The sequence below is a fragment of the Bufo gargarizans genome, chromosome 8 (assembly GCF_014858855.1).
Source record: "Bufo gargarizans isolate SCDJY-AF-19 chromosome 8, ASM1485885v1, whole genome shotgun sequence".
Taxonomy (NCBI): Eukaryota; Metazoa; Chordata; class Amphibia; order Anura; family Bufonidae; genus Bufo; species Bufo gargarizans.
Window position 1 is genome coordinate 16618720 of NC_058087.1, and position 14070 is coordinate 16632789.

Below are 14070 nucleotides of genomic sequence, written 5' to 3' on the forward strand. Positions count from 1 at the left end.
CCAAATGCATTATATCAGTACTGTGACATCACTAGTTGCAAGGCTACTGAACTGTATCTATGCTAAATGGATTGTTTCTACGCTATGGTATCACTGTGTGCATGATCCATGTCCTCTACTGTGACATTCCTTCGTGCATTATTGCTGTCAGTTAGGAAAGACAGATGACACAGATTGGGCGGCACAGTTATCACAATGGTCAACTTTGGACCATAGTGAAGTGGGTCCCCATTGCAAATTTTCATCATAATGCTCAAAGAGGAGCGTTTAATCTCAGATTTAGAGAAGACCTGTCGCCTCTCCTGACATCTCTGTTTAGTAAATAAGTATATTCTTTATGCAATGAGAATTTGAGAGCATCATTTTTGGCTCTATGTTGTATCGTTCCTTTATTATTCCTGCTATAGTGGGAATATTCCATGGATACATTGATAACTGGGTGTTACCACTCGGGAGTGTGTCCCTGCACAGTCTGACACAGTCCAATCAGTGCTGGCAGTGGCCGACTGTGTAAGGACATACCTATCTGACATCGAGAATGAAAATACTACACTTTATGCATAAACGTCTAATAATAAATAATAATAGGGGAAGGAATCAGCACAAAACTATATAGAAAGAAGCTCCAGAACTGTTGATTTCATGGTGAATGCAAATCGTTACTACAACAAATGTGTCAGGAGAGGAGACAGGTCCTCTTTATCTGTAAAATCATATGCAAAATACTAAATTCAGTCAAAACGATGGAGCCCTTTGTTCAATAAATTGTGAACTTGCAGGAAGTGTATTGCAGCCCTGTACTTAAAGTACTCTGGACTCTTCATTGACACTATTTAATCTATTCTATCATCATAGAACATTGTCTTCATTGCAGAATAGGTCAACGTGCATGCTTTCCAGTGAGAGCAATTGAATTACCCCATTTTCTTCAGGCTAAGTGGCATAGAAATATCCTTGGAGATATCTTCATCAGTGTCTGCGAGCTCAGTAATGCCGTACTACACTTGTAACACTTTGTAAATATTGAGAGCAAAGTAGAGGGCCGAAGGGCTATAACATGTCATGTTTGATGTGGTCCAGCTACGGTACCAGTGAAAATTTGTACAAATATATACAGTAAGCGAAGTGCCTCAAGACTTGGAGATTGGAAGGGTTAGGATTGTGCTGCTTCTCACATTTATAGAGTCAATGCTAATGAATTTTCCCTAAGCAATGCCGTACCAGAACACGGCCAGAAATCCTGAAATACCAGATAGCATAATGAACACTGTGGGGCAGATTTACTAATACCGTCTGAAAGTAAGATAGTGGAAACTTAGACTAGACAGTCTTGAACTGCGCCCGATTTTTCATAGTAGCTGATGCTTAAAGGGCTATGTTATCCGCTATCTACAGTATAGGGGATAACTATTAAATTGGTCGTATTCCTTCCACTGGGATCACCATCGATCACAAAAACAGGGGCCCGGTACCCACTATAGCCCCCTGAAATAAGCGGAGCGGCCAGTCGCACATGCATGTGGCTGGTCCTTTAATTTCTATGGGAATTCCATAGACAGCTGAGCGCCATTCTCTTTTATCTCCAGAAGACCCATAGAAATGACTGGAACTGCCACACGCATGAGCAACTGGCCACTCGGGCTACAGGGGTACAAGGCCCTCGTTCTCGTGATCAGTGCGGGTCCCAGTGGTGGGATCCCCACCAATCTAATAGTTATCCCCGATCCTGTTTGTTAACTTATTATAACTGGAACAGCCCTTTAATGATAAATCTGGCACATTTTTACACTGTCAAGTCCATGCGTCAGCAACCTCTGCTATCAAAATTGAATCCTAGCATGCCCCATACGCTTCTATTGGAGTTCCTAAAACAGCTGAGCAAGTGTGCATATTGGGAGTTGTCGTTTCACAACAGCAGACATGCGGGAAGTTGACGACTCCTGTTATAGTTTAACTTTACATAGCCTATTTTTTTGCTTATACACCAAAAAATGTGTTACATTTTTGGGGCACAATGTTGTGTCTAAGCCACGCCCCATTTCTATGGAGCCACACCCCCTTCCGTTAAGCTACGTTGCCTTGTCTGACAAGTCGCAAATGTGTCATAAAGTGTCTAAAACACTTAGGAAATGTGTTGCAAAGAATGTGTGCCAGGGTTTTTTTTCAGTGCAGAATTCTGGTGAATTTTGATTACTACTGTAAACCTCCTCCAAATGATTTTCATTTAAAGCAAGTGATTTATAATGTCTGAAACTCTAGGTAGATGAAATTTTGAATTATTTGAAAATAATGCAGATGTTTAATGCTGTATTCATACAGATATATCCACCTCTAACTTTCAGCAAATTTTGTCAACTCTTTTAGGACACAGTCTTTTTTTATTTTTAAATTTTTTTACATTTTCGTCTCCTTCCCTGCCTTCCATTTATCTATTTTTCATTTTCTGTTCACATAACTGTATAAGGGCGCTTTTTAGGGATAAATTGTATATTTTAATGGCGCTTTTACTGGAAAATGGGGAAAAAATTATTTGCATGGTGAAATTGGAAAAAAAAAGTTTTGACATGACAATCTTATTCTGCTGGTCAGTATGAATACGGCAATACCAAATAACTTTTTTGAATTGCTGTCCATAGAGCTGAGTTTTTAATAGCAGCATTTTGGGGCAGGTGCAATGTTTTGGTCACTTTTAAGGGAGGGGCAAGGTAGCCAAAAAATTGCAAATTGTGTATTTTTTTTTCCCATTACAGCAATAAAAATATATTTATCACGTTGCAAGTAAAATAAATTAAAATACTAATAGTTTGGCCATTTTTGGATGCAGAGATACCTGTCATGTTTACTTGTTTTATTGTTTATTTTATGTATAAACTTGGGAAAGGGAGGAGATTTGAATTGTTATTATTTTTGGTGTTTTACCAGAATTTTTAGCCCTCTTATCAGACTGTGTCTGCTCCATTCAAACCGGTAACACGAGCCCCCATTCTCATGATTGCTCCAACAATCCTAGACCCACCCATCAGGAAGTTATTCCCTATCCTATGCATAGGAGATAGGCTGTCTTAATGTGACAACTCCTTTAACTCGATTGCTATTGAATTCAATTCCTCCTTCATTTTCAGCATATGAAATGTCATGCAAAGTGACCTTTTTAGCAACATTAGTAATGCACACAAATCACAGGGAACATTTTCTTTTGCTATTCATGTACAATTTAAAATAAAATAAAAATCTATATATATATATATATATATATATATATATATATATATATAAAACAAACCAAGATGCTGTGTGAGTTAGGGAAAGTCATATTACCACCCCTAGTAGATAAATCTTCCTGTTACTTCCCATAAACCAGTACATTACAAAATATCTTCATTTTTTAAAGCTTTTTCATTTTCAGCGGCAATCAAAAATATTAAATCGAAGAAGCCAACCTAAGTTTTCATTTTGACCGCCGTCTTCCAGTAAGCCCCAGCTTCCAAGTCCTGTCTAAACTTTTCGAACGTTTGACCCAGAGTGAAATGGAGGAAACTGTTCAAGCTGCACACTGTCGAGGCTGAGAAGGAAAATAGAGGAGAAGGAAATAAGCAGATGGCTAAAGATGAAGGTCAAATCAGATTGAGAAGTTTGTCAAAATGTGATGACATCGGTAATCTGTAAACTGTTATTGCACCTAGCTGGAGGTGCTGAAAAACATTTTGAAATGACAGAAAAAAACACTGAAGTCTCCGGCACGCAGGCAAGGAATGATCGCCTGGAGTGGTTCTACTCTATGGATGAATGCCAGATGCGGGGAGCGACATATCTGGAATTAATGATATTAAACATGCTTTTCTTTTATGCTCAATAATAACTCTATTATGATTGATACAGACCGCAGACACTTTATCCGGCACAAATGGAATCGTCTGTCATTGACTATATTAAATCATCAATTTCTGCATGATGAGGATCGTTTAAGGTAACTAATCATCTGTCTCATTCTGCAGTCTTTAAGGGTGATCAGATAACATTTTGAATACTGCCTGAGCAACCGTGACAATCTAACCCTTCCTTGTAAGGATTGAGAGGGGCCCATTATGCCGTCAAACCCTGTGAAAATATCATGGCTTTTTCTCTACATAATACGCTGCTGTAAATAAATCACTCTCCGCAGCAAAGTTTATTGATCACGAGCACTTCCTTGCTTGTGTCTAGTGAAGTCTCTACAGAATAAAAAGCGGCTTTGTATTTTGTCCTGTCAAAATATTAAACGGCTCTGTCAAGAAGAGTCAGCCCAGCATTGATGGTGTAATTCCGTTCCAACCTTCCACATTTTGCAGTTGTTTTTTTTTATCCCTATCGGAGTCCCGGCTCACAAAGCACAATTTTTTTTTAGCCTTCCAATTATAGCCTCATAAGATTATAAAGATTTAAGATAAAACTGAGGAAGAGGAAGAAAGCACTGGGCTGGTGGTGAGAGAAGAAGTAGCAATATTAAAAGGAAATCATTTATATTTGCAGTGGCCCGGGAGGAGCCGGATCTTAGGATAAGGCCGAATGCACACGGCCGTGAGCGGTCCGTGGTATCCCGGCCTGGCATCCTGCTGAGAGCAGGAGCGCACGGCGTCATTGGTTGCTATGACGCCGTGCGCTTCATCCCGCCCCTGCACTACAGTATTACACTCATATAGATCATACGAGTGTATTACTGTAGTAATAAACTTTGCTGCGGAGAGTGATTTATTTACAGCAGCGTATTATGTAGAGAAAAAGCCATGATATTTTCACAGGGTTTGACGGCATAATGGGCCCCTCTCAATCCTGTGTTCCACAGGCCGTGTGCATTCGGCCTAAGAGTGGTAGTGGCTCTTTCCTCCCACCATTATTCCCTAGAGCCATGCAGTGAAAGAAGGGTGCAGGGCACACCCTTTCTTCCCATGAGGCGCACCCTGATTCTGGGGTTTCTCCCTGATGGTAGCTGGAATGCCTTTGATGTTAGTTGTTTGGATGGGTGCAAGACAGGGCGTGCAGAGTGCAATGGCCAGCATATGGTTCAGGAGACAGTAAACCAGGCCAGAGGTAGTAGAATAAATGTCTCTCTTTACTGTAGTGCATAAATAGGAGTTGTAGTACATACAACTATAGTAGTTCCAGTTCCAATTCTCTCCCAGATAGTGATAGATGAATTTAGGCAAAGACTGGCCTTATAGCCCTCTTGCTAAAGTCTCTCTCAGTAGAATCTATGACAGGCAATAGTACTATGGCAATAATGGCTGTAGTGTCCACTTCAGTATACAGAGATTTGATGGCATGTGTGGCCAGGACATGTCCAGGTGTGAAGGGCCTCTTAATGGTGTCCCACACTTGCAGCAAAGTCTTAATGGCTGTAGTAGCAGATTACCTTGCTGACTCCTATGCTTGTCCATGAAGATTTTTTTTCTCTCCAATTCTCTTACTCTGAAGGACTTGCAGAGATCTGTTAGTCTCTGGAACTTAAGGCCTAAGTAGTAGGAGCATGTGGATTTGCTTCTTTTCTCTCTGAACTCAACCTGGCAACCTCCTGCAAAGGGCTGTGTCAGAGTTATTTAACTCTGTCACTACCATACAGAGCTATCCTGGGGGTATACAAGGCCTTACTATAATGAAAAAACATAAAACTATATTACATTGCATAACATTACATAACCAATCATTTGCAGATACCCCCTGCATCGGGATACTGCATATAAAAGGGGTTGTCCAACCAATTAATGTTATATAGGCTGAGTATTTCAAACTAAGGGCTGAGTTGCAATACCAATCACAGCTGCTATCCAATGGATGGTGCTGTGCTTTTGTCAGGAGGCAGTGGTGCTTACTGTTGTGGCACAGCTGACCCTGATACTGATGACCTATCCTGAGGATCAGTCATTAATATCGGAATCTCCAAAAGCCCCTTTAATTTAGTGTCCATTCACACGTCCGCAATTCTGTTCCGTATTTTGCGGAATGGAATTGCTGACCTATTCATTTCTATGGGGCCGCACGATGTGCTGCCCGGATCCGTAAATGCGGACCCGCACTTCTGGGTCTGCATTTCCGTTCCCCCAAAAAAGGAACATGTCCTATTCTTGTCTGCAATTGTTAAGTGCCAGCGATGTGCGGACCGCAAAATGCGTAACGCACATTGCCGGTGTCCATGTTTAGCCGATCTGCAAAACGCACACGGATGTGTGAATAGGCCCTTACTCTGTTAAAGTAGCATTGCTTCATGTTGAATTATTAAAAAAAGGTTCTTGTGTCTAGATGTTGCTGGTACATTCTTGTTATGGTGCTCCCTGGTGTTGTTTTGGTTCTGCTTCAGAATGTCCGCCTAATGTATCCAGTCCTGACATTCACACATGGTTGGTAGCTCTGTCCTGCAACACAGAGAGATGCTGTTGTAACATCTAACTCCAGTAGAGAGTACAAGATTTGTATTCAGAATAGCCAAGGAAGGAAATTCAGCCTGGGCATGGAATCCTGCTCCAGTGTGTGCATGTGTGTTCAGAGACTAGATCTGTAGCTCCACCAAGGCCAGAGCCCAGGTACCAGATCAACCAGAAAATTGAGAGTTGTGAAGAGAAGTTACTGCCTTGTGGTCCTGGTGCAAAGTATCAGCAGAGGAGTGAAGCTTAAAGGAGCCCAGGACAGTACAAGCCACAGCACCGCTGGACAGTACAGTCAAGTTGCATCCTAGTGTGTCTAGAGACTTAGCAAAAAATTTTCTGAAGTTTTGCTTAAATGAGTTTTCCAAAATTCTGATATTGGTAACCTATCCTCAGCATCAGCTGTTTGAGAAGGCAGTGGTACTCCTCGCAACTTATAAACCACAGCGCCGTCCATTGGCTAGCGGCCGTGCTTGGTATTGCAGCTCAGACCTCTTCACTTGTATGGGACACAGCTGCACCAAGACCAAGTGACGGTTGAACGTGACATTACTGGCCTAGGAAAGCCAGGCTCCTTCAAACAGCTGATCAATTGGGTGCCAGGAGTGGGACATCACCGATCCTGTGGATAGGCCACTCATTTGAGAATCTCGGTAAACCACTTTGAGTTTCTGCTCATGCATTATATTTTCCTGATTACTACTATTTTGTACTGCATTACAACAGCCACATATTTTTAATGCAATCCATATAAATCCAACACAAAAATGATGCAATGCTGTGGGTGCGTTATGCTCTTGACAACTTGGAGACTGAATAGTGTCATAGCATCTTAGAGTCTTCACATTTATTTTATTTTGCTTAAATAGAATTTGGAATTGGTACGTTTCTAACAAAAAAATGTGGTTGCTAAATTAAAGAGATATTGCATGACATCCATAATATGATGTCATGCAGAGGCAGCATAGGGTAGCACACAGGTTACCTAAGACTCTGCAACACCCACTGTGCTGTATGCATCAGCCTTAAAGATCATTAGGGCATTAAGTAGAACCTCCTTTCTTTTTGTATTTAGAACACTTTGAAGGAATTTCTCATCCCCTGGACTCAAGAATTCTTTAGCAACTTTTTTTTTAGAAAGCAGTGGGAAAGTGGGTATGGTTAACATAAAATGATGCAAGTTCACTTAATTTTATTGGATTGACTGTGCAGGCCCGTGGAGTACACTGAACTCATTGTCATGATCATGGAACCAGCTTGAGATGATGCATGGTTTGTTATATGGCACATTGTACTGACTACCAAAAGAGCAGACTGTGGTCATAAAATAGACTGTAGTTCATGGTCAGCAACAGCACTCCGTCAGCTGAGTCGAGTCATCTAAACAGCGCTTAGTATTATGGGGCCTAATGTGCACTAAAAAACCCTCACTATTGACGCAAACCAGATAGCTTCCATAATTGACTCTTTACACTTTAGTTAAGAGTATTATTATACTTAGTAGTGTTGAGGGAATCGAAGCCAAACAAATTGACTCCGATCCGAATTTCCTCTTACTTCGTGGTAACTAATACATTTTCGCTGAAATGGCTGGAAAAAAAATACATACTCACCTCATCCATTTGCTCGCGAAGAGGCCGCCATCTTGATTGAAGATACTGCGTGAAATCTTGTGCGTGGCCACCCAGGCCAGCGTGATAACGTCATCATGTCGCCTCTATGCGATCAAATAAATAAGGTAAGTATTTTTTTGGGTGATAAAGGGAGAAAAGACAAGAAATGGATGGCACATTAACTGCTATGCTTTGATCTCATCCCTGCTTATTGCAGGAGACAGCACTAAATAGCGCATGTGTACCACCTCCTATGCTACATGAGGCATTAGTGTACATTTTCATCAAAAGGCATAAGCCCACTCACCACGCCAAGGTTGCCTCTATGAGTGGGTCCTAACCTAACATTGGCGCGGTGCTGCAAGGCAACCACCGACGCTGCGGCGCCATCCCAGCCGGGGGCGGGACCCAGCAGCCAAACAGCACCCCTGCTGCCCGACCATGCCAAACCTAGCGCTGGGCCCCACCAACCAGCCAGAAAAACAGCACAGTGGCCCCCATGCAGCACAGCATCATGTGAACAGTTGTCAAAGCTCACCTCATCTGAAGCTCACAGGAACTCGAACTGAGAGCATGATAGGCTAATTGAACCCCTACTGCAGAATACTAGGCTAATTAAAATCACCTGGCATATGGAAGGACAGTTTGACAACTGTTCACATGGTGCGGTGCTGCATGGGGGCCACTGTGCTGTTTCTCTGGTTGGTTGGTGGGGCCCAGTGCTAGGTTTGGCATGGTCGGGCAGCAGGGGTGCTGTTTGGCTGCTGGGTCCCGGCACCGGCTGGGATGGCGCTGCAGCGTCGGTGGTCGCCGTGCCAATGTTGGGTTAGGACCCACTCATAGAGGCAAATGCCTCATGTAGCATAGAAAGTGGTACACATGCGCTATTTAGTGCTGTCTCCTGCAATAACATCGTCCGTTAACCCAATGTAGTCAGACACCTGTTGGTCTATAAGTTCCCAGAGGCTGGATAAGGAGGGCGCCGTCGATGGGTTGGCTGAAAGAATGATCTCATATCAGAAGTAACCAACCAATCTTCAAACCGCCCTCTTCTTGCATGCGCAGTAGGATTGGTACCCGCAACTGTTTCTCTATGGGGGAAATTCCTCTGCCAACGCCCATAAGAGCAGAATGCAGCATCTCTCGCAGCAAGGCCTGGAAATGCTGCATTCTGACAGCCCTCTGTGATGCTGGTAACATTTTGTGTTTGTACCAGGGGTCTAATGTATGTTGACATCCAGTACTGGTCCTTGCCCTTTATGCTTTTTATACGGGGGGTTCCTCTTCAAACACTGGAGCATGAAGGCCCCCATTTGCACTAAACTGGAAGCGGTGGAGTGGCCTGGCTCCTGCTCATCGCCCAGGAGAATGTCGTCCTCGGTCTCCTCCCCCCATCCACGGACAACACCAGGGATTCCCGAAAAGTTTAAAGCCTGCTCTTCTTGCTGCTCCTCCTTCCCCTAGGCACCATCCTCCTCTGACTCCTCTTCAGACTACTGCTGACTTGTCTTAGGGCTCTTTCACACCTGCGTTCTTTTCTTCAGGCATAGAGTTCCGTCGTCGGGGCTCTATGCCGGAAGAATCCTGACCAGTTTTATCCTAATGCATTCTGAATGGAGTGAAATCCGTTCAGGATGCATCAGGATGTCTTCAGTTCAGGACCGGAACGTATTTTGGCCGGAGAAAATACCGCAGCATGCTGCGCTTTTTGCTCCGGCCAAAAATCCTGAACACTTGCCGCAAGGCCGGATCCGGAATTAATGCCCGTTGAAAGGCATTGATCCGGATCCGGCCTTAAGCAAAATGTCGATTCGGCGCATTGTCGGATCCGACGTTTAGCTTTTTCTGAATTGTTACCATGGCTGCCGGGACGCTAAAGTCCTGGCAGCCATGGTAAAGTGTAGTGGGGAGCGGGGGAGCAGTATACTTACCGTCCGTGCGGCTCCCGGGGCGCTCCAGAGTGACGTCAGGGCGCCTCAAGCGCATGGATCATGTGATCGCACGGCACGTCATCCATGCGCATGGGGTGCTCTGACGTCATTCTGGAGCGCCCCGGGAGCCGCACGGACTGTAAGTATACCGCTCCCCCGCTCCCCGCTCCTACTATGGCAACCAGGACTTTAATAGCGTTCTGGCTGCCATAGTAACACTGAAAGCATTTTGAAGACGGATCCGTCTTCAAATGCTTTCAGTTCACTTGCGTTTTTCCGGATCCGGCGTGTAATTCCGGCAAGTGGAGTACAAGCCGGATCCGGACAACGCAAGTGTGAAAGAGGCCTTAGATGGAGTAGCCCCCCCTGGGAATTAATTCAGTATTGCGACTTCCTCATCTTCCAGCTCCTGCTCCTCAATGGCTTGATCAATGACATGATGCAATGCATGCTCCAGAAAGAAGACATAAGGCATGAAGTCACTGATGGTGCCCTGGCTGCGACTGACCAGTTTTTATGATCTCATTAAATGGCTGCAGAAGTCTGCATGCGTCGCACATGAGCAGCCACTGTCGCGGTGAAAAGAAACCAAGCTCTCCAGTATCTGTCCTGCTGCAGAGTTCGTACAGGTAGTCATTAACGGCACGTTGCTGCTGGAGCAGCTTATCAAGCATATACAAGGTGGAGTTCCAGCGCGTCGGGCTTTCACAAATCAGACGTCTGACGGGCACGTGATGTCGCCGCTGAACGTCAGCAAAGCGAGTCATGGCCTGCTGCAAGATGTCCTGGACCCCGCGGTATTTGGCAATGAATTGCTGCATGACTAAGTTCAGGACGTGTGCCATGCAAGGCACGTGTGTCATTTTGCCCTGTTTCAGCGTGCTCAGCAGATTGGCACCGTTGTCGCACACCACTTTACCAACTGTCAAATTGAGCAGGGTTAGCCACTGATCGGCCTGTGACCGCAGAGCTGAAAGCAGTGCAGAACAGGTGTGGCTCTTGGCTTCCAGGCACAGCAGCCGCAGCACAGCATGGCAACATCTCACCTGGCACGTCGAATAGGTTCTGGGGAGCTTGGGGGGTGCAGCGTAAGAGGCGGTAGCACTGGAAAAGGAGGAATCAGCTGAGGAGGAAATGGTGGATTGAGTAGGAGGAGGAGAGGAAGAGTCAGACCTGCATGCTATCCGTGGCGGTAACACCAAATTCACACGGGTGCCACGGGTTGCATGCTTGACAGCCATCAGGTTCACCCAGTGGGCAGTAAAAGTTATGTACCTTCCCTGCCCGTGTTTGCTAGACCACGTGTCTGTCGTCAGATGTATCTTGGCACTGACACTGTTTGCCAGAGATACATTCACTTGTCACTGAACGTGTCCATATAGCTCTGTGATGCACTTCTGGGAGAAATATTTCCTTCCGGGGACCTTCCATTGCAGTGTGCCAAAAGCCTTCGAGTCCATCAGTTTATATGGCAGTAGTTGAAAGGATAGCAGTTCTGACAAGCCAGCGGTCAGCCGTTAGGCAAGAGGGTTATCCGGAGTCATCAACTTTTTATGTTCGAACATTTGGGCCACGGAAGCCTTTTGCCAGATGAACGCGACAACACTGTGGAAGGTGGAGTGGAGGACAAATAGGGACAAAGAGAGGATAAGGAGAAAAGGCAGGACGTGGAGCGCCAGGAGTGTGGCTTTGTGGGTTCTGACGGTGTTGCTCCCACTGGGCTATGTGATGGTAGGCCAGGTGCCTTCTTAAGGCAGTTGTCCCTAGGTGAGTGTTGGGCTTACCGCGACTTATGCGTTGACAGCACAGGCTGCAGATGGCAACACTATTGTCAGCTGCTTACATGATATATAAAGCCCACACCACGGAGCCATGGGCCGGCGTCCTGGGAGCTTCAGATGTGACCGTGCGTGGTGGATGGCTCACTCCAGATACATTTGCAGTCTGCTTTTTGCCTCCTGTGCACTGCGAGTTCACTCTGCTTCTCCTCTTTCTACCCCCTATCTGCTACTCTGTCTCTCCCTCTGAACTCCCCTCCTCTTCCTCTCTTGTGGGCACCCACGTGACATCCATCGACGAGTCATCATCGTCACCTTCACCACCACTGACATTAGAGAACTCGGAGTAGGCAACAACAGCGGGAAACTCCGTCCTTGGGCTGATCTAGGTACTGCCATCAGACCGCTGGGTGGCAGCTGTTGCTACCTCCTCTTCCTGATCCGATGCCAAGAGTGGCTGGGCATCGGTAAGGTCTGGGAATGTGGATGGGAAAATAATTCCTCTGACTCGAGTGGAGGGGCTATGGTGGTGGTGGTGGTGGTGTCTTTTGGGGTGCACACAGCAAAGAGTGAGGAGGGTGCAGATACAGAGGACGACGAGGGTGCAGAAGCGAAAGGCTGAGTGAGTCATTTAACCAACTCTGGTGAGTCTTTTGACGTAATCGCATGCACCTTCTCCCACTTCCCACTTAGACTCCGGCCTGGTGCACCTGTCCGATCCCTACCACTTCTGCTGAATGGCCTGCCTCTTCCGCTGCCTGTCATTTTTGAAATGACCCTGTGACAAAGTTCCTATAGAAGAGCAGTACTTGTGGAAACAGGTATATTGCAGGCCTCAGTCAATATTTGGTGGAAGCCGGTATATCAATACTCTCTATCAGTATTTTGTGGAAACAGGTATATAGAACAGAATAATGAGTGTTTGCTGGAAGTGGGTATATCAAACTCCTTAATCAATGATTGGTGGAAGCCGGTGTATCGCAGGCCTCAATCAATATTTGGTGGAAGCCGGTATATCAATACTCTCTATCAGTATTTTGTGGAAACAGGTATATAGCCTTTTTGAGTATTTGCTGGAAGCTGGTATATCAAACCCCTTAATCAATATTTGGTGGAAACTGATGTATCGCAGGCCTCCATCAATATTTGGTGGAAGCTGGTATATCAATCATCAATATTTGGTGGAAGCTGGTATATCAATCCCCTCTATCAGTATTTTTTGGAAACAGGTATAGAGAACCACTTAATCAATATTTGGTGGAAACTGCTGTATCACACCCCTCAATCAGTATTTTGTGGAAGCAGGTATATCAAACCCCTTAATCATATTTTTTTTTGGGGAGCAAACAGGTATATCACACCAGTTGAAATTAGTTATTCCAATAGTGTTTATCCCTCTATCTAGCTGCAGTATCGCAGCAGAACCGCACACAACTGCTGCACAATACAAATGCACTATAATATATTTTCTATGTTAGAAAGTATATTATAAGCATATCACACCCCTCAGTATGTCACACCTATCGATAGCACACCTATACCAGTCCTTAAAAAGACTTTTGTGGCCCTATTAGCTAGCGTTTGGTGTCCCTAACAGTCTGTCCCTGCTCCACACAGCAACCTCTCCCTACACTGGCAAAACACTGAATGTAAAATGTCTGCCAGATCGGGTTTATTTAAAGGGTAGGAGGTGTGTCCATGTGCTGAATCGTCTCAATTAGCTGTCCGGTCCCACCTGACGCGCTATGCAAAAAAAATGCCGCATGCAAGTATCGCCATATGTTCGCATGTTCGGCCAATCGTGAACAAGCAAAGTTCGCCACAAAATGACTGCCGTGCATTTTTTCAAGAAGAAAATACATTTCCTGAGACTTGAGAAAAAGTGTGTTCCAATATATTCACGATTGCGCAAATCGGCAATTAATGATGCATATATTTTGGCGCAATACGTACAACTGCACATTTTAGCAGGTCTGAATACATATTACTGATTGGTGCACTAAGTATTGTTGTGAACTTGTGACATCACAGCACTATGTCTGTAGCATGTATGTATGGACATCAGAACCTATCAGCTACACTATATCAGGATCTAACCTACACTGACTATCTCCCACTAACTATCTGTATTATATATATATATAAGCTAACTATCTAATGTAATTAAACAGTAAAGCGCAGAGCACAGCAATGACACTGCTCTCTCTCTCTCAGAACTCCATAAAACTACAGAAAATGGCTGCTGGGGAGGTTCTTATATAGTAAGGGGTAGGCAACTTTCCTAGTGAATAGAATATTTGAGAATATAAATATATAGCACTATATTCTAAATTTTTGCAAATTCTCGAAGTGG